The sequence below is a fragment of the Phyllostomus discolor genome, chromosome 15, assembly GCF_004126475.2.
Source record: "Phyllostomus discolor isolate MPI-MPIP mPhyDis1 chromosome 15, mPhyDis1.pri.v3, whole genome shotgun sequence".
Classification (NCBI taxonomy): domain Eukaryota; kingdom Metazoa; phylum Chordata; class Mammalia; order Chiroptera; family Phyllostomidae; genus Phyllostomus; species Phyllostomus discolor.
This window is the reverse complement of record NC_040917.2, coordinates 18,911,400-18,937,376: the sequence shown is the minus strand read 5'-3', so window position 1 is coordinate 18,937,376 and position 25,977 is coordinate 18,911,400. Positions and strand designations below refer to the sequence as shown.

The 25,977-nt window shown below is 44.8% G+C and overlaps 1 long non-coding RNA gene across 1 annotated transcript; it reads left to right on the top strand.

Moving 5' to 3' along the window:
* Positions 1-9,837: 9,837 nt before the first annotated feature.
* Positions 9,838-14,845, top strand: LOC118498285. Its single transcript, XR_004900806.1, has 3 exons — positions 9,838-10,275; positions 10,769-10,935; positions 12,952-14,845. It is a non-coding gene; the product is annotated as an uncharacterized LOC118498285 (long non-coding RNA).
* The last annotated feature ends 11,132 nt before the right edge of the window (positions 14,846-25,977 follow it).

Here is a 25,977-nt window from a genome sequence, read left to right as displayed (position 1 = left end):
CTCTCCCTCCGAATCCGAACTGTACAGTGCGGCATGGACTCGTGTGCAAGCTTGAGTGGTTGGGTGCTTGCTTCCCATCTGCGTGCAACTCCTTGAGGGTGGAAAAGATGCTTTTAGAGCCCTACCAAGTCTGCTACAGCCGGTGACCACTCCGTGTTTGCGGGTCAGCTGAGGGACTGCACGGAGTGCTAAAACGACCAAGATGCAGGAGGGAAAGCACAGTGGTTCTCACAATTTAATGTGTTTTAAAATCACCTGGAGGGCTCTTTGTTAAAACAGGATTGCCAGTCTCCACCCTCAGAGTGCTGGACTCACTAATCCCATTAGGCCTGGAGTTGGCTGGAGATTCTGCATTTCTAGCAAGTTCCCAGGTGCTGCTGCTGTTGGTATTGCCGTCGGGGCCACAGTTAAGAGTCACTGCCCAAGGCTACACCAGGGATCCAGTTTTTCCTTTGGGAGGCTGGCAGACGGAGGGGGCCCTTCCCTAGCTTCAAGCTGCTGACCATCATTCATGCCTAGAGAGTGGTGGTCCAGCCGTCCTTCCGCACGGCTGTGGGAATGAACAAGCTGTTTGGTTTCTTTTCGTGAGCACTTTTATTAGTTCACCTCTGAGTCATGCTTATTATACTTGATTATAACATTAGCCAGAAACACCCAGCTCAAATGCTTCCAAGTATATCACCACTGGAGAAAGTTCCAACCGCCAGGCAAGTGGGGCGAGGGTTGTCCATCTGCCCAGGGGCTGGAAATTTACCTGCGGGCCATAAACATGTCCACAGGCCACGACGGAAGAGCATAGCGCGGTACTGTAGAAAGCGCGGAGGCTGGTAGAATCAGCCGCTGGGTGATCGAGTTAGTAAGCACTGTGAGTTGCCCATTTTCTCTTTGTGAAAACAGGATCCCAGCCCTTCACAGAGAAGGTGTAAGAGGTAAATGTGTGTATAACCCCCCCCCTTTTGTACAGATGCAAAATACTTTTTTTAAAGATTTTATTTATTTATTTTTAGAGAAAGAAGGGAGGGAGATAGAGAGAGAGACATCAATGTGCGGTTGCTGGGGGTCATGGCCTGCAACCCAGGCATGTGCCCTGACTGGGAATCGAACCTGTGACACTTTGGTTCGCTGCCCGCGCTCAATCCACTGAGCTACGCCAGCCAGGGCTGTAAGATACTTCTTAATGAATGGTGACTGGGGTTCCTATCTTGGCAACTTCCCATCTGTCCACTCTAGTTTCTGTCCGGCGCTTCTGCGGGTTTCTATCTACTCTACAGAGATAGGTGGACGTGTGCTCGACGCACCTTGGGCTGTGTCAGACCCTTTTAAGAGTTGATAGAAGGAGGTCGGTGATTTGAACCATCAGTGCAGAGGTGCTGAGAGACGGTGTAGCAACTGTGCCCAGTGGTGCATCAGTATGCACAGGAAGGGTGATGCTTTGGGCTATGACAGAGCCAACCTTGGGCAAAATTAAAAAGTCCTCCCAATTTAGCTTCAGTGCCCTTGACCTCCTGTTCTGTGGCTCCTTTTCTCCTAATGCCCATCCCTGTCTCAGAGCTCACTCTTTGAAAAGGAGTCAGTGTCGGTGATTCAGAGAGCCCTCTGCCCTTCTCACCTAAACCCGGTGAGGAGGACTGCCCCCCGAGGGCCCCTGTGGTACCCGTGTGGGTCATGTCCTTCAGGGGAACCGAGGTGGAAATAGACCAGGCGTCTATTTCCAGGACAACCAGGGCCTTCGTCAAGGTGTCTCTATAGTTTGCCGCGTTTTCCCATGAACCCCTGTCCCTAAGGGGTGGATAAAAGGCTGTCCCCTCCACAGCGGTAAGTTCAGCCATCGACAGGCAGTTAAGGAAGACTGACGTGCCTCGGGCAGCTGGTCCATCCCCATGTGGGTACGACTGGCCCCGGGATCAAGTTAATACTACAAATGCTACTACTTTCTGTTGACATACGGCACCAGGAAAATCAAACCTACACACGCAGAACTTCCCTTTGAAAGCCAGTTTTTCTCCTTTCCAACAACTACAGGGTGAGCCTCCTGGAATAGGATGTAGCCTTTTGTCAGGATAAAAAAAATGCTCTTTTGCTTAGAGAAAATCACTCCTTTGTTTTTACCCTGCGACCCTCAGAAGAGAAAGTGCAAACATCTCAGGAAAGAAAAGGGTCCCCTTTAGTTCTGCCGGGATTCTGCAGTGTGGCTCCAGCCGGTCTGGGGATGTCAAACCTGATGCTGAGACCGAGGAACAAGGAGGGGACAAGTATCATTCCCCTGATAAGGAGGGAGCTTAAAATAGTGGGAACAAAGGCGAGCCTATGCGGTCCACGGCATACAGAGTGCTGACAAGTAGAGCACAGGCAGCTGAGAGGGAAGAGGAAATTCAGGAGAGGGCAGGGAAGGAATCCTGAATACCCCCAGGTCCGGTTTCCAGGAGAGGGAAAAATGCAAAGACCACCCCTACCTTTCAAAGGTGTTTGTTCAAACACAATGGCCCCACTTAGCCAATGAGAGCGCTCTATCTCACTTATCTAACCCACTCAGATTTGCTCCGGAGACCTGAAAACCTCGGGGCTTCTCCTAGTGAGGTCTTCAAAGTCTCTATGTAAGCCTGAGAGGACCAGCATAGCTCTCTTAGTTAGCCCTGCAAGGGGTCAGCAGGTACTACTCCTTGTAGTTTTATAGTCAAAAGGAGCTTCTACAGTTTGTTTTTTTTTTCCAGGAGCTGCCCAGGAGGAAAGACTGGGACAGCTGAACCATATATGGTGAATTTAAACCAACTAGGGTCTTTCTATGAGATAATGCACTCTCTCCTCAGATAAACATTACATGCATGCTTCATGCAGATAACGTCCTTTATTCTCTGCTAAGCTTTATCTTTATGGGTGCTTTGGGGAGGCATCTTAATGCTTGTTAAGTGACAGAGTGAGGATTCAAAGCAAGACCTGTGCAGGGCAGACACAGTGCTGGGGTATGCGTATAATTAACTCATTGCCTTCCCATAAAAGCAGCGGGAGGTAGCCATGCATTTTTGGCCATGTTTTGAAGTGAGAGGAGTGAGGCAAAGAGCAGTTCATTTGTTTATAAGATCACCAATCTTGCGAGTGGCAGGGCCCGGACTCTGGTAGCTTAGATGACAAATGTCTGCATATTTCCTGGTGGCACTGCGACATAAGCAATGTCATCAGTCAAGGGCTCTCAGAGGAAACAAAACTAGACACTTGTTGAGATTCAGTAATTCATCATACCCTTGTCTTCCTCTGTACTCTAAACCAGACAGACAGTGGGGTCAGAGAGATGAATATTGGCCTTGGGATGGGAAATGGATTTGGAAAACATGGTTTAGAGCAGGGGCGTCAAACTCGTTTTCACCAGGGGCCATATCAGCCTCACAGTTGCCTTCCAAGGGCCAAATGTAATGTTAGGACTGTATAAATATGACTACTCCTTAACAGTTCAGCGAGAGCTCGGTGCTGCCACCGGGTAGAAACAAGGTAGAGGGCCAGATTCTGCCCATGGGTCTCGTGGTTGCCACCTGTGCTTTAGAGGACCATGCAGCTAAGTTTCCTAAATGCATCCCCCTAGACTGAGCTAGTTTGCCAAGCTGCGGGCTTGTGCCTGGAAGACCAAGCCCTGCCTGAGTGTGGCTGCTCATGGGGGGGTGAGGTAGAGAGCAGGCTGGGTCTGCTGGAAGGGGCCAGGTCACGTGTGCGTGTTCCTCCTTCCGTTCTTGCCCACCTGACCACTCACGGACTCCCTCTTAAGGAGTGAATGCAAGGAAGAGACAAAAACATTTCTCTCATTTTCCCCTGCTTGGGAGTGAAATGGAATTGTCCTTTCCTCCAAAGATATATGAGGAGCTGGGGCCGAAGGGCCCCTCTACAAGTAGTGAAACGATCTTTGTCGAAGGTTTTGGTGTGCACGTGAAGGCGAGACTCGAGACAGTGTCTGGCTGAGCTCGGCTGATTTCCGAGCCCATACATTTTGTGACCCTGAGCAATGCTCCAGCTTCCGAATCAGAAAAATCACTGTCTGTGCGTGTGCCCACGGGAGAAAACTGCACTGTGGGTAATCAAGTGAAACAGCTAGTCATGTCAGTGGAAGAAAGCAGCGGAGCCAATTATTGAACTAGATTGCCCCCCCCCCCCACCCCGCAAAAAAAAAAAAAAAAAAAAGAGGGAGAGGGGGAGAGAGGAGGGGGAATAGATTTCATATGTAATTCATTTGCTTCTGTTCCAAAGTGGGAAAAAAATCACATTAGTCAGGGCGTGTGGTTGAGCACGAGGGTCTGGATGCTCATTTCGGTGAACACAGAGGAATAGCAAACGAGAAACACAGACGTATCGGAAAGGTGGTGTAATAGCTGCAGACAGACACGCACATTAAAGACGACTTTGATATCGGTGGAGAAGGTCGACTAATCCGGTGGACCCCGGAGGACGAGACCGCACCAGAAACACTTCTCACCTTGCGCGGGGTTGAGCTCACGTGTTCAGATCACGTCGAACACCGTGTGTGGGAGGCAGCCGCGTCCTCTTTGCATGTATCGCAAAAGCTGCCTAACTGAAGGAAGATGTTATTGAAGGCGTGCTGGCGGGACCCCGTGTAAAGCACGTGAGGACTCGTGTTTAAGAGACGTGGTGTGTTTTTCCTCCCGGAGCTGCGGTTCCCACTGGGACAGGTCAAGAGTGTGACTGTAATCTATTGTGAGCACTTTGGTGGTACAGCCAAGATTCGTCTAGAGAATTTTAAGTTGTTTTTTTTTTTTTTTAGATTTATTTTTAGGGAGGGAGAGAGAGAAAGAAACATCCATGTGCGGTTGCTGGGGGTTATGGCCTGCAACCCAGGAATGTACCCTGGCTGGGAATCGAACCTGGGACACTTTGGTTCCCAGCCCGCGCTCAATCCACTGAGCTACGCCAGCCAGGGCTGAGAATTTTAAGTTTGTTGATGAATATTTACAAAGAGTTCTTCTGTGACTCCCAGTTCCCCAGAACACCCTTTCACCTGGTCACCGCTCTCTTTTATCTTCCAAATATGCAGCTGAGCCCAAGCCCATAACCGCTGGCCTCTTACTGGAATCGGAGGCTGGGTTCTAGTCCCAGGCCTGAAGGTCACCTCTGTCCCGGAGAAGTCACGGCATTTGTTCTTTCAGCAATTGTGTTTTTGGCACCTGTATCGGGCATGGTTCTCGGCACTGGACGTGATTCACACCTCCGTAGGATTTCAATCTGAGCGGAGAACACAGACCGTTAAACAATCGCGACAACCAGCTGCAGTAAGTGCTACTGTGGGGGGGCCTGTGGGGGTGCAAGGCAGCACAGAGGAGATCCGTCTGCCCCAAAGGGTCAAGTAAAGCCTCTTCCCCCTTTACCCGGAGACTTCAAAGGTTCGGCGAATATTTGAGGAAAGCATGTTTTGCAGAGGAGCTCTCGTCTTACGAGCCAGAGAGACAGGACAGCTGTGAGCAGGGCGCTTTAATGCAAAGAATGTGGAGTGTGAGGAAGGCAGGTGGCGGCCTGGAGAGACGGCGGGGGTGGGGGTGGGGAAGGCAGTGACCAGAGGAATGTGGTGAGAAATGAATCCGAATAGGTAAGCAAGATCTTTGCTTTTCTGAAGCGCAAACTCAGAAGAGTCGTGTCCGCCTCACACACCTATTCTGAAAATCAAAGGAGAAAATGTACACAAAACAGTTTGCAAGCTATCAAGCCCTGGACAAAGGCAATGTGCCCGCCAGCTCGTCCCTGTGCATTGGCTGCGGACTTTGGTTTACTTCTGCATAAGCAGAATGCTGTTGCATAAGCTCTATGCCCTCATGACCCTTTTGTCCTGGTTGCACATCACCAGTGATGCAGTCTATTTGTGAATGTGTTTTCGACCTCCTTATCCGTTTTCCTAGGCGTATTTACTACTTACTATTGGCAACATCGCGCCCCCAAGGCAGATGAATGCAAGAGCCATTTCCCAGCCCTGCACATCATTGAATGGGACAGCCATCTCACGGAGAGGTGACCTCAAAGCCAAGCAGGGTGACAGCTCTCTGATCCGTCACCACAGACCTAGGCCCTCTCCGTGCAGAGCTGAATCAGGCTTATTTTGTTTAAATTTGCTCTTCCTGGTTCCCAAGAAGAATAGAGTTCGTGCCTGGGTTACAAGTGCCTGTGTTCAGGAGAACTAGCTAGTACTTCTCCTCCGCTGGATAAATCCGAAGCCTAGGTTTTTGCACCCTGCGTGTGACTCGGGTCACTGTATGAGCCCGTGATTCTTTATTTTTGTGCTTTCTTCCTCTGATAAGAGAGACACAGGACAGGGAAGTGTTTGGGGCCTATGTGAACGTTTCCCTCTGCCTTCGGGTGGATTTTGCATTTTCTAAAGGTGTGTGCAGTGAGTGGCTGTCGTCCCGCACTCTGAGTACCTGGTTTCCAAGCTGCCGAGCTTCTTGAACAGGGGATGTGAGCGGAGACCGAAGTCAGAGGGAAGATGTGAGGAGCGTGTCGGCTTTTCGCCTGCTGCTGACAATTCCCAGTTTCCTCCTATGGGTGCAGAGAGGGAAGAACATCAGGTTCGTGACTGACACTCTGGTATTTAGTGCGCCCCATCTGCACTGGACTTTCTGGCATTGGCTGGGTTGACTGTTTTGGATCACCACGGTCTCTTTCACTTCGGAGTGTTTCCCTTTACACCCGAAAGCCTGCGGAGCTCAGGGAGGTGTCTCGGTTTGTGCGGGTGTCCATATCGGAAGGCAGGGTGGGGAGGACGCTGATGTGGGGCTGGGGGGTGCAGCTACTTTGGGAAGTTGGCCGAGGAAACAAGTGGTACGTTTTCTGCCCTTGAGGAGTCTGGTTAGTTTTGGTTTTTGACAACATCACTCTGAGAAGGTGTGTGCGTGTATGGGTGGGGTGGGGAGGGGAGGGGAGGGGGCCCAAAGGGGCCACGCAACGGGATTAAAAAGAGGTTTGGAAAAATGCTCCCCCCACCGGAATCATTAGAACATCAGTTCTCAGCTGTCCATTGCCCCATCACGCCCCCCGCCCCCCAGGGGCAGGATACCTAAAAGCTAGTAAAATTCCTCACTGTCCTTGCTGAGGCCGGCACCTGAGCTGTTGCCTCTGTTGCTCTGGCTGATGGCCTTGGGGCTTTCCCAGTCATCACAGACTTGGCCTGCTTGGCTGTGCCCTGTGCCTGCTGGGGTTGGTTTGGGTGGCTCTGATGGTTATGTCACCCGGCTGTGCCTGTCCTCACTGCCTCAGTGCTCTTTGCTGGAGGTCCTCTTCTTCCCGAGAATGACAGGCCTTATTGAACTCCCAGCAGGACCTCGCTCTCAGTTTCTTACAGCGCCCCCTAGTGTTATCACACTTGACTGTCTCTTCTGGCCGCCTCCCGAGTTCAAGTCCCCACAGAGAAGGGTGTGAATGACCTAGGACTGTCGGATTTAGAAAATAAAAAATAGAGGGTTTAAATTTCAGGTAACGGATGAAAGAATGTCTTAGCATAAGTATGTCCCAAGTGTTGCATGGAACATACATACATTAGAACATTCTTTACTGATTATCTAAAGTTCAAATATAACACGTGTCCTGTATTTTGTCTGGAAACCCACAAGTATTAGATCCAAATTAGTGATATTTCCACCCCCGGGCCCTTCGCATGCTTACAAGGTAACTGGGGTAAAAGATTGCCAATGGGAAAGGAAATTTCTCTTTTTCGTAAGCACATCAGCTGCCACAATGGACACATTCACCTGGGAAAGCACAGAGGGTGCAGGGTGGATGGGCCTGAGCTCAGATACTTGTGCAAGGTGTGCCTTCCTGAAGGTTCGGCATCCAAAAGCTAACTCTGTGCTACCTCAGCCCGAGCTTCCAGGAGTGTGCACCTTGAGTTTGATCCACCGATGAATCATTAGGGGCCTAGTCACTTTTTATTTTCATCAAATGGGTGGACAGAAGAGGATGCAGACACCTACATTTTGAAAAGTCAACATATTTGTATCTTGATTGGTTGGGGCAAGATCATTTTATGGGAAATGCAGTATAAGCTATCATTTCTCATATTCCCTTTTTGATAAAAATAAATATTTACTTCCAGGGAAGGAGATGGTATGTCTGCATGAAGACAGCAGGTCACTAAACATCTTTGCAGAACTCTGCCAGTAAGACAGCTTCCCACGGGGTGAGTAGACACATAAAATGTGAATTTTTTTTAAGATTTTATTTATTTATTTTTAGAGAGGGAAGGGAAAGAGAGAGAGAGAGAGAGAGAGAAACATCAATGTGCGGTTGCTGGGGGCCATGGCCTGCAACCCAGGCATGTGCCCTGACTGGGAATCGAACCTGCGACACTTTGGTTCGCAGCCCGCGCTCAATACACTGAGCTACGCCAGCCAGAGCCAAATGTGAATTTTTTATATATAAATGTCTCCATGTATATATAATGAAATATTATCCAGTCTTAAAAAGCAAGAAGATTCTGCTATATGCTATAACATGAATAAGTCTTGAGGATACGTTTACTCTAAGTAAAACAAGCAAGGCCCGCTTATGCTAAGTGAAGTAAGGGAGTCACCGTGGAAAACAGGGGTAAGATCCCACTCCCTGGAGGAACCCGGGGTTGTCACTTTCACGGAAAGAGGAAGTAGAATGGCGGCTGCCTGGGGCAGGGGCGGGGAAGTCTTTAATGTGTATGAAAAATTTTGGAGATCAGTTGCTTATCAATGTGAATATACTTGATGCTACTGAACTGTACACTTAAAATGGTTATGAAGGTAAATGTTATATTATGTGCATTTTGCCATAGTTTAAAAGAGATAAAGAAAACCCACCTTCTTAATTGTTTTCCCCTAACATGATCTAAAAGCGTTATTAAGCTGTCCACTCTGGGCCAGGTAAATCCCTCAGATTTCTCCATTGCATTAGAAAGTCAGTCTAACGTGAACTTTTGTGTTCCTTCCTCCTGGATTTCTACCTCATCTTTCCTCGGTGGTCAGATTTATCTTGTCTCAGCCTCAATCATTGCAAACAGAGAAGAAAAAAGGTTTTTTTTCCCCCTCATTTACACATCATTTTGAAGGGAAAGGTTGACAAATTAGAGTAAGAAGGGTGATGTGTGAATAAGAATTCCTGAAAGTGTTAGGGAGAACCAATAAGACTAAGCATCTCAGAAAGAGCTACACGAAATGAAACCGGCCCTTGTTCTGTATGGATCCGCTACAGTAAGATTTCTTACGTACATTATTGTTGCAACCCCAAGTGAGAAGAACATTTAACTTCTATTTATACTGGGGGAAAGGGATAGTGAGAAAAATCAGACTCCAATATAACCACCATTTGGAACAACGGTAAAGGGTTCATTTAAATTAATGAATGAATCATTCCTGGAATTTCAACAGCTTAATATGCATGTCCCTACATGCTGTCTTTAATTTGAGGCTAATGGTCCCTTTTTAGTAAACTGTTCTCCAGATAGTTCTCATCTGACATTTTTCTCCAAAAAATCATTTCAGTCCCCCAGAAAAAAAAAAAGTCAATGTTGATAGTTTTTGCAACCAAAGACTGCATGATTCCTTGGCTAGGGCCATACTTTCAAAAAGTGGTCTTGCTTTTGCAAGCATGCAACATCACGAAAGTAGGCCAGTGTCTCTGAGCGGCTGGTGACGTTTGGACCTCTGCGACAATTACCGAGGGAAGGCGTGTGAAATGTCCAGCATGCAGTGTTTCAGCTCGGGTGCTGAGGTGCTGTCGATCTGAGCAGAGTGCAGAGTGAAACAGAAGCCTTGCATCTGTTCGGTTTTCTCATTAACTCGTGTATTCATTCATTCACTGGGGAAACACGAACCAAGTCTTCGACACGTCAGGCCGTATTTTGAATATAATTTAGCTAGATAAGCTGCCAAGATCCATTCTGAATGGAAATACGTGAAGTTTTTGTTGCGCCAGTAGTCTTTCTTTGGTATGGATTATCTCGATGACGGTCCGACTTTTGTATTAACTGTGGCGGCAGAATGAAGCAGACAGCCTAACCTTGGAATTCTTCTCCAGAACACTGAGCAGGAGGAGGACCACATTCTGGTCTTGGACGCTCAGCATCCTCCCCCACAAAAGGTTCTTTGTCATTGTTTACATTTTCGAGGCCTCTCCGGGGCTGTCTGGCTGTGCCCCGAACTTGCTGCAGATCCCAGATGCAATCACACAACCAGCTGCCTGTCCATCCTCTCCTGCATTTGGACAGGGAAAGCGCTTCACCTTTCAGAATCCAATATTCATTCCCAGCATTCCTACTTAAAAACCCTGGTCAACATGTTTATTATCATTCCCATATTTTTCTATAAACAAACTTTCCTGGGATGCTATTAAACTCTGAACGCCATGGCAACAGCCCTGGAAGAGGGCCACCAGGCATGGGAGGAGGACCAGGGCAGGTCCAGTGTGGCAGAGGTCCCGCCCCTGGATGGCCAATAGACGAAGGCGGGCAAGAGGAAGCCCAGGGGGCCGCCATGTTGTACAAATGAATGAAACAGCCCACTGTATTCCAGAAACAGGAAATAATGCCCACAAAGAAAGAAATGTTTCCCGTTTTGTTCCATCAGTAATAAAATCTCATCGCATAAGTGGTAATCAGTCTGTAACTTTACCCCCACGGAGCTTCAGCTTTTGTTCTGTCTCTTTCTTTTCCTCTGCCGGAGAAGGCTTTACAGTTCCACAGGGAGAAAGGGGGAGGAATAGATCCGCTGGGTACTTTTTAAGCTTTTAAAAGAACATTTGCTTTATTTTTCTTTTCCTACAGACCACAGCCAATTGCTGGTCCTCCCCCTTTGAAAGAAACCTCAGCTGTACCTGCTCTTTCGTCTCTTGTGTGGAAAAACGTCTATCGGCTGGAAGCCCTAGGAGTCTTAATTTTCAAGGATTTTCGTTGTAAGCTGTTCAAGGCATGAGCTAAGTTTTCAGGCAAAGGTAACTTTAGTAGTTAAGCCTCATTTCAACCCCCATTCTATGCTCTCCAGGGCTATTGGGGTAGCTTTTTGCGAGTGGATAAGCTCCTTAGCGAAGATGTAAACTTATGTTTTCTGGTATCTGATAAAGCTTGCTGGAAACTGATACTTTAAAAAAAAAGAAAAAGAAGAAGAAGAAAGAAAAGAAGGGAGGTTGGGGGAGGAGAAACTGAATCCAAAGGCTTACAAAGGGATTAGAAAAGTACACTCCAGATGGAAAATTTTATGGGAGCTGGAGAAAATGTATAAGTGAAATATCAGTATCATAAAATAACAGGAAATCATGTAATCTACCTGATGGAGAAAATTGTCACTTTAAAAAAACTGTTCTCATTTCCTTCAAAATGATTCTTGTTTTTGAGCCAATGAGCTACAGCTAAGCTGACCACGGGCCTGTCTTCTGCCAAACTCATATTTGCCCACAGAACCTCTGTGTGTTTACAATTGAAACATTTCCATTCTGGTTTTTTTTTTCTTCTAATTAAAATAAAGCCACCCAGGGGCAGACAGAAATCATGCAATAAGGAAAGAAAATTGCTAATGATCTGGGTGAATTATGATCCAGAAGTTTAGAGGAAAATTAGAGTGAGTGTTAGAGCAATGGCCTCAAAGCAAATTTGGGGTCAACCAGAAGAAAAGCATGACAGGGAAATCCTATGTTTTCCTTTAATAAGTAACAATAATAATACAATTTGTCTCAAGTATGCACACGGTGGAAGATAAATCAGAGGATGAATGCTTAAGTCTTTTACTCCAGGGGAAATATGATATTGATGTTATTTTTTGCAATAGTTATTACCCCCCTCCCAACTGCCAACCTCTAGAATCAATTTTGTGACTTAGTAAACTATTGCTTAGCATATGAAAAAATTTTTTTTCTCTTACTTAGATAGGGTATTATCAGGATTAACTTCCTGTTACCTATGCATATTATTGTGAGTGAGGCAATTATGGCATTTCCAAAGGTAAAGACTTAAATTGGTTTCATAACCCATCACACACACACAACCTATTCAACGGCATGAAGGTTGGCCAGCCATTGCGCCAAGTGCAGTGGAGACTAGAAAGCTGGACTAGAACTCAATGATCTAAGTACAAATGTAAGTGTGCTTCCAGGTAGAAAGCGACAATTGCCACAAGAGACGGGCATATAAAACTGAAGTTCAAAGGATGAAGGATGACTCAGAGAGAGAATGGAGTCCAAGGAAGTCTTCTTAGAAGGACAGCGTGTACTCTGCCCCTGAGAAGTGGGGTAGGAATGAGACATGGCCCTGAATAGGTCTGCGAACATTTTAAAGAGACCTTTGCGCATTTGTTGACTCACTCACTCATCGCTGTGGGTGCTCTCGGTTCTGGAGAAAGAGCAGTGAGCCAGTCAGATATCCCCCATGGAGCTGAGATTCCGGCAGGATGGCAGCGGCGGTGGTGATGGGGATTGTATTTGAATGTTTTATCTTCTTGGAACAACTGTTGTCTTTGAACTACTGGTATTGGCTTCACCTGGAGAAAATTTATCTTTCCAATGAATTCGTTTGTGGCTCTTGGAAGATTTTGGACAGGTGTCAAGAAAAATACAGAGATGAGGTTCAAGGATACCTACGGTAAACTTCAAGCAAAAGTTACAGAATTATGCAAAGTTCCAAAGGAAATAACTTGAAGTCATATATTTGGGGTACGAATTGGAAAGAAGCTGAGGAGATAGGCAAGCGCTAGCCGCCAGGAGGCCTCTGCTTCTATGGGAGATAAAGGAGAAGAATGAAAACAAGAGGAAGAGGCAGGCCCGCGTCATTTGTAAGCTAGGTTGGGGAACAGAAGAAATGTGGAATGTACGGGATTCATTCAGGAAGCATAAGGTTAAGACTGGAAAAAGAACGTTCGTAATGGTGAAGTTATAATGACTGTGTGAGAATTAGTTTCTTGGCAAATAGCTTTCGAGTTCTTTGTCTTACACACAAAGACAACCCTTGAGTCTACCCAGGAAGGAGATCAACTAAGGAAGGTCAGACAGCTCGCAAGAGTTCCTCCATCACCTGCAGGGCTAGGGCTAGTTCCTGAACACGCCATGAGTGAACTAATCCCACTCTTAGAAAACAGATAAGCATTTGCTCATTTGAGGTCGTATAATCACTAGGAAATGGTTTGTCAGTATTTAAATAATTTTGCTTTTAATATATAGAATAAGCAATCAAGATTCCAAAGAGGACTTAATCCAGTTTCTTCACCTTAAAAATGTTTTAATCATCGTGGAGGAAGAATCATTGAATAGTCACAAATTTGGCTGTTTTATTCGGGGCTCTTTAGAAAGCAGTCTGAGGCAAAGATTTAAAGGCCAACAACTGATTTGGGGAGTGCTCACTAAGGACCCTGGAGTCGAGGGGGAGGGACAGCAGAGATGAGGAAAGCTGGGAAGCAATGCGACTTGATGGGTTACTTCAATGGCCATTGCTTTGTCATAAGGTGCAAAGATGCACAGCAGATAACTCAAGAGAATGTGTTCACTCTCTTCACAGGGAAGAAATCCGTGGTAGGTTTGCAAGGAGAACCACGTCTCGGAGCAGCCCAGGGAGAGGACAGCAAAGACAGGAATCACGTGTGGAGTTTCCTCTGGTCTCATTCCCCCCGGTCAGTGTTCCACTGCTGAGAACTGCATTTTTGTCTGAAGTCCCATCTGCCTCCTTGCATCCTCTCAGGGAGCCAGACCCTCTGCCATAACCCACCCAGGAAGGAGAGGGGCAGCTTGGCACTTGTGACTAAGAAAGAGTGAAGGAGGCAGAGGAGGAACTCGGAGAAGACAGAAGGTTTGTGTCAAACTCACCAGTCCAGGGCTATTATGAACAAGAGACCACCTCTAGGCACTTGGCCCCTCTGTTCGACTCTCCTGGCTCCTATAGCACATTTCGCTCCAGTCCTAATGAGACCGGTCCAGTGAAGGGCTCTGTCTTTATGGTCCCCGCTAAATAAACCGTGTGTGTGTTTCCCTAACTGGATCTTCAAGGACTCCACAGGAACAAAGGCTGATTTATTTCTCCATCTCTCGCACTCAGCAGAGGTCCTGACATACAGCATTCCTCCGAAAATACCAGGAAAGGAGAGGGTGGATGGAAAAATCAGAAGCTAGGAGTTAGTTGGGGACTGCAAACTTACTATTTCACTTTCTTTCTTTCCATTCAGTGTGCAAAAACATTGGCCCTGTCTGCAGTTACTCGGTACTTTATAAACCAGGATTCCTAATGGTGGGGTGGGGTAGGGTGGGGGGAGGGTCTGGAAGCACAGAGAAGAGAGGCATTTGGAAAATTCTCCAGGTGATTATGCTATGCCCTGCCTTTTCCCACATAGATAAGAACCAGCATCCTGCCCCAATCCATTCCCTAAATGTATTGACCAACATTCCCGGCAGAGAGAACAAGCCAAAGGCATGGAAATAGAGAAGCAGAGCATGTTGGGAAAACTTCCAGTAGCCTGTGAGCCTGTCTCTTTTCCAGTTTTCACCTCTGACCTCCGAGTTACGTTCATGAGGCTGATTCTGCCAGAACAAGGCAGGAAAGGCTCCTGGGTGACATCTAGGTTTTTCTACCACCTGGGATTTCTGGAGAGTGGTTGGGTACACTTCCATTATAAGCCAAATCAAGCAGGCCAGATACACTCTCTCCCCTCACATACTTCTAGAAAGACAGCATTCCTGAGAGAAGCTATTAGTTCCCTAAATTGGAGATGGGAGCAGGGAAACCATAAGCGACTTGCCAAAAATATAGACGGCGCTGATGCTGGAATCAGGACTTACTCTCACATTATGGCCAAGCTATGGGCTGTCTTCCCTGACCGGTCAGCGTTTTCAGCTTTCTTGGGTTAAACATAGCCCAGAAACACGTTGCTACAAAACAGAATAGAAACACCAAGCCCAGTTTAACTCAATTTCTCTGCATCAGGGTGGGTCACTGTTACCCTGAAATAGCATGTGAACAGCAGAATTTTCTCAAAGCCCTTTTACCATATTAAATTACCAAAATAAATAGCAGCTATATTTTATCTGCAGTATCAGCACGATCGTATAACACAACGTAGGCTGGTATCACTTAACAAGCCGGGCTTAAAAAAAAAACCAGCACAAAAAACCCATAGTGGAATATTGGAAAGCGCCGGGCGCTAATGCATACCACAGCATGTCTGGCTTATTACCGTATTATGATGAATTAAAGCTTTAGATCTGACTAATTGATTCGGAATCCCTGTGCTCTGCAATGTGATGCCCTCTCTTATAAACCACACTGAAAGGCTGATTTCTACAGCTAATGCAGCAAAAGGGGCTGCCCTGGGGGAATGATTAGGTGACTCTGGGTTGGCATAAGATGTGTTCCACAGTCCTCTTACTTTAGGGCTTGAAAGAGAGTGAAAGAAGGACAGATAAGTTTACTTCACCAGGTGCACCAGGAGGAGAAGGGAGAAGGAACATCTTAAATAAAAAATGAAAATGTTTCATAATTTTGATCTCATCACTTGTAGATTTCAAACCAGAACCAAACTTCCAGAACTGGAAACTTGGAACTCACTGGTAGGGGTGGTACATCGAACTTCTTGAAAATGTATAGGTTAGTTAAATGCAAAATAATATTACTTCTTTTTAATGGAGGTATCATTCACATAGAAAGCATATTAATTCCAGGTGTACAGTGAAATGATTCAATATTTGTGTATGTGGCCAAACGATCACCACAATTAATTTGGTTACAGCTGTCACCATATATAGTGACAATTTTTTTCTTGTAATGACAACTTTTAAGAAATACTCTTAGCAACTTTCAAATATGCGATGATAAGTATTATTAGCCTTCATCACCACACTGTACAGGACATCCCCAGGACATTTATTTTATAAATGGAAGTTTGGACTTTTTGAACACCTTTACTTATTTCTACCCCAACCCCTAATTGTATTAGTTTTAAGAGCATATATTACTTAAATTAAATGCCTATGAATACTCCCAGATTCTAAGCAGGCCTTCTATATAGACCATTCTTCTAGTCTATTATGAAACTGTACAATTTCTGTTAGTCTATCATTAAACTGTTCATATTTTAGTGCATGATTTACTTTAAAGTTTAACAGCCCCAGTAATCTCATTGATAAGACCATATGAACATATTATAAGTTGACTAGGAGAAAATCTAAATAAAATGAGTCTAAGTTTTTGTGCTTAGATAAGAATTAAAAAAGAAAAACCCAAAGGGCCAGAGTCTCTTGATTAGATGAAATAAAAGTGGTACTTTTAAAGGTATTTCTATTTGCATTTACATGGTAGTTGATATTAAATAAGTAGATAGCAACACATTTATTAAAGAGATTAGTGTGAGCCCACATTCCCAGAAACAAAGAATTAGGGAGTTTGGAGAGACAAAGTCACCCAGTTACCCCAAAGCCGGAAGCCAGTTGCCAATCCATTCAATTTTTGTATGGCTGAGACAGTTAAAAAAGTTCTTTCTTAACGTGAACGAAAGCCTGCCAACCTGTAACTTTCCATCTGCTTGCCCTACTTTTTCCTCTTGGAAAAATATAAACTAAACACGATTCCTTTTCTATATACTAACTATCCAAATATTTGAAGACTGCTATCATATTCTCCTTATTTCTTTTTTTTTTCATTTTCATTTTCATGCAATCCGCTGTCAGGCCAACTTTCCACGTTGTACAGTTCTACTAGGGAACTGGAGGGAAACAGATGTGGAACCTATATTTTTGAAATCTCATTTTGTCAGAGGAAATGCAAATCGCTGACAAAAATGCAAGAAATAACTGGATCTCAAGTCGAGAAAATAAGTTCAAACAATCGAGACGCCACTTGTAACATATACGTGGACGAAGACTTACAGTCTGTCAACAGTCACATTTTAGGGAGAATCTTAAAGAATTATTGGCTGGGGCAAGGGTTTAATTAGGAGCATGTTCATGGTAACAGTGTCCAAAATAATAAAATTGAAAACAATCTTATAATGGTAAAATAAAGCCCAGAATGCCTACTGTGGTGTGAGAAAGTGGTATTTCAGAAGAATGTTTAATGACGCGGTGCTAGCAGGACAAAAGGAGATTATACTACAGTATGTGTTGAGTGATCACTATTGTCTAAAGAAATAAAAGCATATACCTATTTGTCTCTCTGTGCTTATATGTTTGTATAAAATAGAGAGATGGGCAGGTAGGAAGGTATAACAACAAACGCTGGAAGGATTTATACCCAAGTCAAGTCAGTGGTCATTTAAACGGAGCCCGTTTTTGGTTTTACCTGATTATGATATGTCATGATGGCGGGTCACTCCGAATCGCTATTTGACATGCAATCTATGAACTCTGCCCGCACCCCTTCAGGGACAGACATCTGCTTCTGCTTCTGTCCAAATCATTTCGTAAAATGTCCAACAGGACAGAGCCCAGGACTGAGCGTGTTGCGCTCTTTGTCATCAGGAAGTGAGACACGGCACGCCCATGTGACGGTGGGCTGACATCCAAGATGAGAGCCGTTAATTCAATCACGTGTCCTTTCATCCGATACTCAGGAAACCCCACGGTCTGTCAGGCCTGTGCTAGACATAGGGCTTCTCCACCATCCGTAAACCACCGTCTTGTTCTGCCTTCAGGACACTTGACCCGGGCCTGGGACTCTTCATCCATTCACTCAGCAAACGACCCTCGAGCATATACTGTGAGTCAGCCCATCCGGTGAGCGCCGGGGAAACCAGGTGAGAGGCCCACCTGGCAGCAGAGTCAGAAGGGAGGCAACAGAGTCTCACTTAATCTTGGGCTAAAGATATGGTTCCGGTCCTTGAGGAAGGGCGCAGTTTCGACCTCGTGGTCACTACTGGGCTTCCAGAGCAGGAGACTAGGAGGCTGAACTCCTTCCTCTCCAGAAGGATTTGCTGTGGCTCCAGCGCAAAGCGGGGGCATCTTCCCCAGGCCCGAGGTTACACACGGATGCGTGGCCAAGCCGGACGGAGGACCCACAGCTTGTGTTTCCCCCTTTCCGAGATCAAAATGAAAATTGTTCATTTTAAAGATAAAAGTAGTCTCCTCCGAGTCGCAAAATGTTTATACATATGTGTATGTAATATTTATTTATGTCTCCCATGTGGTGATTTAGGTACAAATGATTCTGGAACATATGGAATACATTTTCTTTGAAAGTAAACAGAGGTTATTAATATTCAGGAAGAACCAATGTCAAAATCAAAATGAGTGTTGGCGTCTGTACATCCCTCAGAGGGTGAAAGTTACGAACTTCACGTTCGAGAAACGCACCCACCTTTCTTGTGATAATAGCCGTTTCTGAGCTAACGTACGTTTGGCCTTTGTTTGGGAGTAATGGGAGGTTTATTTTCAAGTTACCCAAGTGCCACAGCAAATGACGTGATGACGTAACCTGAGTTCAAGGGGTACAATACTGAATGTTAGATCGGAAGCCAATTCCATTGACATACATACTGAGTGAGCCTGGCTTGGTCCCATTACATGAGTTAGCTGAGGTCAGTGGGGCTGTAGACCAGGGTCACGGTCAGGTTTAAGCCTATTAGATTTGCTCTAATCCATGATCCTACACGGGATGTTTCATCTTAATTTGCACATCATAAACTATGCACTTAACTGTATTTACATAATCACTGCAGTTTAACGAATGCTGTAGGGAAAATCTTTTCTCTACCCTCTTAGGTTCAGTACCTGGAGCTTGAGAATTAAACGGACAAAAGATTAACAGGAGAGAAGAAACACACATTTTATTTGATATCGATATTGTAATATTTTATGTGCATGGAGACCTTCACAGAAAAGAAATGAATACCCAAAGAGGCATCAGACTGGGGGCCTAGAGCCACCTCCCAGGCACCTGAGCTGAGGGGAAGATAGAATAGAGGAAATATCTCTGCTTTGTTAATTTTACAAAAGTAAGTGACCATATAAAACACCGCGTGAGAGACCCTCACCAGCCTGGAAGGGGCCTCATACAAGCGAGAGGTCTTCAAGTTCAACCTTCACAAGCTTCGTGGAAAATCCATCTCTATAGTGAGGCCCAGGGGCCAATGAGAAGGACAAAACTCTCCTTCTACGGGAATACACACTCCATTCACGGGCTCTCCTCCTATCCCTCCTTTTATACTGGCTCTCGGGATGCTAGGTGGGTCTATTAAATAGATTCCATTTGTACTGCTGGCGAAGGAACTTGCATTGGTTTACAACCTGCCGGACCATCGGCTCTCCAGCTACAGACCGTAATGGAGGAAATGGCCAGCATCCAGGCATCGGTGAGAACAATTCCTTTCAACTTACTGTTTCCTACATGGGTAGGAAACACCCTGTACGTGTCTTCCTGTACGTGAGAAGGATATTCAACAGGGTTTGAAAATGGCATTTTGGGGCACGTTATTACATCACTCAAGAATGGGTAAAACCGAAAGATAAATAAGAGAACTTGAAAACCCTTTGCAGCGTGAGGAAAGAATAAAACATTAGTTACTGAGAGAAAATGGTTCATTTCATGAAGTCTAAGAAATATTTAGAGAGCATCTTATTCTCATTGAGGACATTATTTCTATTTTAAAGCAGGGTGAAATAAGAAAACTTCAAAACAAAAACAATAAGCAAAGCAAACTGTACTTTAGAATACTAAAAAGCAGATTTGAAATTACAAAAAATTGTGAAGAATGAAATAGACAATCAGCTGAGAAACAATCGCTGAGAAACAATCTCAGAATTCAGAGGACAGTAGTATAAAAATAAAAATACAAGAGAATTCCTAGCTAATATGAAAGATGACTCCTGGGTACTCAAGTCCTAAATAACTATTCCCATTAAGGGGGAAAAGAAAAAGGGAAAACTTTTCAGATATAAAAAATTCTCAGATCTTTATAGATTTTCCCTTTTGCAGCCTGCATCATTAGTAAAAAACAGTTTCACACAATTAAAATATGCTAACAAATATGCAAAACTTCCAGCATAAATGAAGACTAACCTCTCAAAGGAGAAAACAATATTTACCATAAAATAAAACAAAACACAATGGTCTTGAGTGATTTCAGGTGTCTTTTCTGAAACAACCACATATGGGACAATAGCTATTGTGGCTTTTCAAAAAAAATGAAAAAAAGCAACAACTGATCTTAGAATTTTACAAATAGCCAAGTCAATACTCTCATATCTACAAAGTTTTGTGAAATTTATTAGCTGACTACCACAAAACCACCATACTCCAGGTAATCAAAGGGTGAGTCTCAACAAGAAACAGACAAGAAATGTGGTAAACTCTTCTGTCTTTCATACCACAAAATTCTGAGGTTACAATATTTGAGTAGATTGATAATTTTTGTATCTTCTTTATGCATTTTGGAATGCTATCTAGAGAATACCGCTTTTTATCATGGCCTTTCTCGATTAGGGGAGATTGAGTTCAAGCTAGTTAGATAAGAAGCGTCCTCCGGTTTGAATTTTACTGACTGGTGTGTGTGTGCACATGTGAATGTGTGTGTTACAGGTATAATTAGGAATTTGCTGAGAGAACTAGATTTTCTATGAACTAGAAAAAACCATGGTTTTATTTATTCCATTACAGGAGATAACATTCAATCTGCATAATAACTAAGCTGTAACTAAAATGTAGGTAGATTAGGTAAATCAGAATGGTTATTTTAAGCATAGCTTAAATATTGTACATATAAATGCTATTTTATTGTGGTAAAAAAATAAACCAGCTACTATGTATATTAACACAACTTACATTTTTCCCATATTTTTGCTAATATATATCATATTATTTAACATGTGGGCCTTTAAAAATAAGTATCCACAATTTAACCAAATTTGTATGCCCTAATTTGTTATTAGAGCTGAAATATTTTATAAGAAATAAAATTGGAAATTAACGTAATTGTTGGGTAAGACTGTTACTTCAAAATATAAAAATAAACCTATGCCTCTCTTTAGTCATTTAAAAACAAATGACTAAATCACATAAGAAATTAACAAATTGTGGTTATAACATAATTTAAAGTTAAGGCCTTCACTGTTATGGAAATCATGGCAAATATAATGTGATGCCTTCCATGCCAATTGAATGTGAATTTCAGATTGTATGTGACTTATTTCCACCACCTAAGCTTCATCTTGGTAAATACAAATTTGAATTGATTTGTTTCTCTTCGACTGTTTCCTGTGCGACTACAAAGAAGCACAGACATTTAGGGTACTAATTCTAGAAGAAAATTTTCTGGCAAATATTTTAGTTAAGAGAAGAAAAAGAAGAGAGCGGCCTGGAGTCAGGGAAAGCACCATGGTTCTAGACTGATAAGAACTAAAATCGTATCTTAAAAAAATAACCGTTTCCTCCCACGCCCCCAGAAAGGAGTGCTATTGAAGAGGAAGCTGTCTATGTTCAGACTCGAACCTGGGTGACCCTCGGAGCATGGGGAGCATTCACTGGAGTCAGCACTCATATAGCTTTGTCGGTGTCCATCGGTCACAACATGTCTCCCGACCTCCAGAACTGTCCTCGTTAAGATTCATCCTGATATGATGGACACGTTGATCACTTTGATCATGGTGACCCTTTCATAATGTATCCGTATATCAAAGCATCATGTTCTCTTTAAATATACACAATATCCATCTATTTGTCCAAAAGGAAATGAGACCCGAGCAAATCCACCACTGTACGAGCGAGTCTGACACGGAACTTCGCCGAACATGCAAATCCAACCTAAACGGCCACCCTGTTTTTTAGGTTAAAGACTTCTGGCTGGTTATCTTTTTCTCCAAATTAATTTCGGATCATGAGACCCCATTAGCTGGGTTTTGCTGGCACCGCGTTGCCAGAGGATGACAAGAAACCGGGAGCCTTGGAACTCTTACATGTCTGCCCTGAGAATTCCAGCCCCATTTTATAACCCCCAAAGTCTTAGATCATGCGGGTCTGGTTTAGATAAGCCGACGAGAATGAAACCGAATCAGTGAATCTCCTAAGCTCCCCCCAGCCATCCTTCATTAAGGGAAGAGTCATTTCTGCCTTTTCTGAAAACCAAGAAGACCAAAAGACCAATCTTCCCCGACTTCTCTTTCATCTGAAACTTTTCCCACAACTCTGCTGCCAACTCCAGAGCAGAAGTCTCAATTTTTGCATTCCTGTCTCTCGAATCCAGGGAAGTTAGGCGGGAACGTTCCCTAGGGCCTCGCCAGACCACGCGCTCCCCTTGGGTTCAGAGTTCCGGGGGAGCTGGGCACGTGTGAGTATTCGGGCACCAGCGTGTCTGGCCCCGAAGATGTGCCACGGGTGTGCGCCTTTGCTGCTGAGGTCTCCAAGGAGACCCCTGGAAGGATGCTGCGAGTGTTATGAGTTATTCTTGGCCCTCTACACTCACTAGCTCTCTCTGTGAAATGGATAGAGTAGAGCAATTACAGGGAAGAAAAAGCAGTCTTCTCTGCCCTTGGTGGACACCCTGTGCCCCGACTTCCTGGGACTCTCATCTGGGGGGAAGGCCTTTGGCTCCCCATTCGCCTGCGACAGGAGGGATCCGTGACGGAGCAGCCTGGCGTTAAACTGCCGCCCGTGGCAATGACAGAACCATCGGTCTAGCCCAGAGTCCGCCTCTCATGTACAGAGAAATGTGGCTCCAAGGGGCTGGGCGTCCTTCCCGTGGTCTCAGGGCCAGTCTGAGTGTGAGCTAGGATTTCGGCCCGGGTTTTTCCGGGCCTGGAGCTCCTGATCTGTCCTTGGAGACTGACGGTTTCTTCTGGTCCTCATAAATTTCGGTCAAGTCGTTCCTCTCTGTTCTTCGTGTTGTTATACTGCGACTTTTAGTCTCCGCTCTTGAGAAGTTTATAAAACTGGCTTAAAAATCTCTCAGTTTCTCAGTGCTGATTGTGAGTGTCTGAATACACAGTTTGGCTAAACCCCAAAAGATTGAGAGCTCATATATATTCATATATATTCTCTCTCTGTATATAGAATATATATTATTGAATATATGTATATATATATATATATATAGAGAGAGAGAGAGAGAGAGAGAGAGAGAGAGAGAGGGAGAGAGGGAGAGAGATTGTGAGTTCCTTAGATGTTTGTGAGTTCCATGAGGCACTTTCCAGGGCCTACCACAGTACCTATACATAGTAACTACCCAACAAATATTTTTTCAATGAATTCTTCCCCTGTCACCTTGTCCAATTCAGCAGCTCAAGTCATGGTGTCCTCCTAGCAGCAATTCACATTTAAAAAGTTTCTCTGATCAATTCGTCCGCCTCACACCCATCTCCAGTTGGGAGCTCCATACTCTGTGTGCCTTGCCTTCGTATTTCTTCCATCGGCTCAGCCAACGCGTCAATTGTACGCATTGCTTTGTTTGGTTGAATCAATTATTGAATTATAACATAAACACAGGAAGATGCTCGTAAGTGTGTAAGTGTATAGGCTTCCTGAATTTTCTCCAAATAAACATAGTCTGGTTTTCCATGAAAAATACAAACATAATGGTAGAGCATGTGCCCATCGTTGGGAAATTTACAATCTCTTGAAAACAAAATATGTGCATAAAAATTACTTCTGCAAATGACAGGTGCCAGATGAATGGACAATACGATATTGGCTGGAAGAGTTCAGAGGAAGGAAAAGACAGAGCTGGAATGATAGTGTGGGAGGGTCTCATGGAAGACAGAATTTAGGCTAGGACTCAGAGATGCTAGGACTCAAAGGCTATGCATTGAAAAAGGATAAAAAGAAGAAAATAAAGTTTCTGTTGAAGCGACAGAGTGATCAAGCATCACCATGTTCAGTGTGAGGCCAGTAGGTGAACGCTAAATGAAGCTACATTAAAATAGAGGACTGATGTTTTATTTATATGATAGAATTTCAGTTAATATACAGATTATACTAGAGGAGTCAATCTTCTTTTTTTTAATGGGATGGGAGCTAGAGGAGAAGAAAAGTCTGATGGGGACAGGCACCATTTGTGCGGTTTATCACCATGGCGCGCCCTGGAGAAGTTCAGGGCTCAACCTGCACCAGCCTCCATGCTAACCCCTGGCGGGCACTGACCTCGGCTGACAGCGTCGGGGGCGGAGGAGAAGAGGAGATGTGTGAGCGGCCGTAAACTCACTTAAGTGTTGTCGAACACAGCTTAATTGGTGGTAAGAAATTAAAGGCCAACCGTGGTTTAATATGTCATTTCCCTAATAACATTTTAGGCTGAGCTCTTGATGCTTTAATTCCAAAAACTAACTTGTGAGTTGCACTATGAGGCTGGCCCCGGGGGGAGGTGATATATTTTTGCTCAAAGGCTTTTTTGATGAGCCTTGAGAAACAACAACGCCATACTTCTTTTCATTTGTAAGCTTGACCCCATGGGGAGGTATGGGCCAGGCAAATAAATAACAAGAATAAGAACGTCTTTATTCCTCTCACATTCCCTGGACTTTGTGCTTTGTGCCACGGCAAACGGGAAGGGGACATGGAAGCATTAATGTGGCTCTGGGAGGCGCTCACAGTGGCCCCCGAGGAGCGCTGAGAAAGTGTGCAACCCGGATCGTGTGCCCCGGGCCCCCTCTAGCAAGCAGCAGCAGGGTCAGGTTGCTCAAAGAATATTCGTGAAATCAAAATAAGTGCGAGCACTTTTCAGATTTTCCACACGGGTTTATGGGGCACCTCTGGAGTGGCTAGCACCCTCGAGTGTCTTCCTGGCGTGTAGGTTGGGGCTCAATAAACATTTACTGGAGGGATTAGTGCATCGGTGCAAACTCGTGTTTTAGGCGGCGAATGCGCCGGAGCTGAGGAGGAGGAGGAGGTGAGAGCTGAGAAAATAGATGACTTTGGTTGTTACCCAGACCTTCGGTTGCATGGGCTTAAGTGTGGATACCCGGGAGAGGGTAGGGGAGTGGTATTCTATGGGTCAGGTAGCTGGTGCGTTGGGGCTCATTGGCTGTAAGGAGACTGTTGAGATGAAGGACGAAAAGAAGAGTCAAAGGGAGTTGAATGTTTGAAGTTCAGTAGAAGGAGTGGTCAAGGAAAGGGGAGTGAGCAGAAACAGTAAGCCTCTGGTAAGCCTGTTTGGCTGGGGTCAAAGTAGGAGCCTTTTGCACGCGGCTATCCTACGAGTAGAATTCTCCACCTGGCATCTGGGCCAGAGTCCTGCGCTCCAGGTCCTCCATGGGCCAATCAACTGAAGGGCGTATGAAGTGGCCATTATGTTAGATGGACATTATAAGGCAAAATCAACCAGGCGAGGTCAAAGGCAAAGTGCTTACTTCATCATAACCCGATCATCAAATTTCTTCTGTAGGACCGGTCCATTCCCTTTACATCCAGAGAAAATAGGACGGCTACAATAGCACGTGCGATTTTGACCTGTGTTCCTGGGGTGCCCAAATCAGGGGCGATGCGCTCCTGAAGTGTTCCTTGATCTTTTTTCCATTATCACCCCCCAAGGAGTTTTATAGACAGCTCTAGAGGGGTAGATGGTATGTGGAGATATGAAAAACAGATGAGTTCACTGGGAGAAGGGTGTCAAGAGCAGAAACATAGGAAGCTCACCAAGAGGGGGGTGGGAAGGGGGGGAAAACAGGCGAAACAGACAACACAGTTAAAGGATGGAAGTGTAAGTCACGAAACGCACGTGACTGAGTCAGGGGAAAAGAGAGTTTTCATGAAGAGGTAATAAGAATCGTCAAGGACTAAAGAAAGGTGAAAGACCAAAAAAAAAAAAAAAAAAAAAAAAAAAGAAGAAGAGACCTTTGGATTAATACCTTACAAACCGGGCTTATTTAACATTTGGCTGTGGTCACACATATGTGACTTATTTATAACTAGCCCAATCAGTTTCACGCATTAAGCAGAAATAATTGCCTGCCCCCAGTTATTTAGAGCTATGCATATGCTTTTAAATAAGGCTGCCTGGTTTGCGGCTTTCAGTACGCTGTGTTGACACTGGGGAGCTTTATCACAACAAGAATTTTGATATACAGTCCCTCTCCGAGCTGTGAAGG